The sequence below is a fragment of the Rhincodon typus genome, chromosome 8 (assembly GCF_021869965.1).
Source record: "Rhincodon typus isolate 14 chromosome 8, sRhiTyp1.1, whole genome shotgun sequence".
NCBI classification, from domain to species: Eukaryota; Metazoa; Chordata; class Chondrichthyes; order Orectolobiformes; family Rhincodontidae; genus Rhincodon; species Rhincodon typus.
In genome coordinates, this window is record NC_063339.1 from 93,747,979 (window position 1) to 93,750,312 (window position 2,334).

A 2,334-nucleotide genomic window follows, 5' to 3' on the forward strand; every position below is an offset into this window, starting at 1 on the left:
CATTCCCTCTGGGGCTTGATCTGAACTATCAACATCCTTTCTCCCCCGGCACACCAACCCCTCAAACTCCAGCCCACCCACTCCTTCACACATCACTTTAGCTCTGTTGAAGAGTTATCTAGACTCGATACGATAGCTTCCTTTCGCTCCACGGATGCTGACTGACCTGCTGTGATCTCCAGCACTTTGTATTTTCAGTACTGATTCCAGCATCTACAGTAACTTGCTCCAACCCTAAGTCTTTATGACTGATATCAGAAAACGTTTTGGCTAAGCAGGGTGTCTCGGTAAAATCAATGACGGCCCACATATCCTGTGTGTCTGGATGGGGATCCTGTTCCAACCACCCTCTGCCCCACTCTTTTCATCTACCTTCAAGAGACAGAGCTCCAGAGGCTTCATGGGGACTACAACTCCCACAATCCCTGTCAATGCGGGTCATGTGGCAGGCTCCACGTGGGTGGGAAACCGGGATTCGCACGTGTTCAGGGTATTTTTTTTGGGACGGGAACATGTCTCGTTAAATGATTGGTTCGTGATCACAACACCCTCTTTTTCTATTGGCAGAAGGTTTCAATCGTCATGGGGTCATGGCAGCTGCTTCCCCACGTGGATCCGTGTTCCACTCCAATTGTGTCGTAATTCTGTAATGTGACTAACAGAAAGAGCTGGAGGACTGGAAGCAAGCTTGACCTCCAGAGGACTGGAAGCAAGCTTGACCTCCAGCTAATTAGAGCTCCCCTATTGTCTGAGCACAAATGCGGGACAGTCCAGCGAAACTGTTGCTGCTGCTCTGTCTGGAAGAAGATTGAACTGAACTTAAATTCTTCCTCTGTCCATCACCTGTGTGCAAGCAATTTTTCCCAATTTCTTTTTTTTAAATTCTGTTGTTAAATTATTTACTTGCAGCGACTGAAAGGAAAGGAAGTGAAGTCTGGGAGAGAGTCCAGGAAAAGAAATGGTGATCACTTAGATTTGGCTGTTCTGAATTTCTCACCGAATTTCTCATCTAATCGTGATGAATTTTATATCTCTTTTTACATTATGTTAAAAAGGCAAGATTTACCCAACAATCTTAAAACGACCATCACGTGAATAACTGGCACTTGAATATCCTTGGCTTGAAACCATAGATCCAGAATATTTGTCTGTTCGATCTGCTTCAAAATATTTGAAACATCAGTTTGTCTGGAAAAGTACTGAGGCATACACACCGAAGTGAGAGTTTTCTCGTGAACTGAATACCTTCATCCAATCTCCCAGCCTGAAGAAACATTGCACCGTTCACAGTAGGAAGAGACCATACCAGTGTTTCTGGGTGGACAAGGATTCAACTGGCTGTAAAACTTACAGAGACACAAAGCTGCACATGAAATGGAGAAACCATGGAAATGTGAGGACCATGGGAAAGGATTTCATTCCCTGTCAACGCTGGAGTTTTATCGACACAGTCACAGCAGGGAAAGACCGTTCACCTGTTCTGAGTGTGGGAACAGATTCCCTGATCCATCTGCTCTGCGGAAACAGCAGCGTGCTGCCAGTGGAGAGAGGCCATTCACCTGCTCCGAGTGTGGGAAGCAGTTCAGAGGTTCATCTACACTACAGAAACAACACCAGGCTCATACTGGCAGTAGCTGTTTATCCGTTCTGAATGTGGGAAAGGATTCACTCAGTCATCGGATTCACTCAGTCATCCAGTCTGTGGAAGCATAAGAACGTTCACAAATGATCATAGGACTTGGATCTGCGGTTAATCTGCAATATTTGAGCTGCTAGACCGGCCTGCAACTTCTACCATCCAGAAGAACAGGTGCAGCAGTTACATGAGACTGTTACCACCTGCATGCTCCCCTCCATATCACACACCATTCTCATTAACAGGATGTTAGAAAGGAAGGTTTGCAGACAGAAGTCTCAAAATGACCTTCACATGAAGATCTAATGGAGTCACTGGGATTTGAATATCATGCTGCTCCATATTGGCTGTTCCTTCATTGTCAATGAGTCAAAATCCTGGAACTCCTCCCTAACAGCATTGTGGGTGATCCTACACCACAAGGACTGCAAGTCCCAGAAGGCAACTCACCATCACTTTCTCAAGGAGGACAATGGGATGGGCAATAAATGCTGACATAGACTTTGATAGTATACATCACAAATTGATTTTAAAAATGAGGGAAAATCACATCCAGGATGGAGCTGTATGCATTTAGACAGTGGGTGAAGTGGGGGAGTCAGAAGGTTTCTATTTGCTGGACTAACCGCTGTCACCACTTTGCTTTCAGTGAGGCTGATGCTCGTTGAGCCTGGGACTGCACATTGATACTGAAAATA

The 2,334-nt window shown here is 45.4% G+C and overlaps 1 long non-coding RNA gene across 1 annotated transcript in view; it reads left to right on the forward strand.

Annotated features, from left to right (window-relative positions):
• The window catches only part of LOC125483863, a 21,478-nt gene that overhangs the window by 18,123 nt on the left and 1,021 nt on the right, over nucleotides 1–2,334 (forward strand). The window lies entirely within an intron of this gene.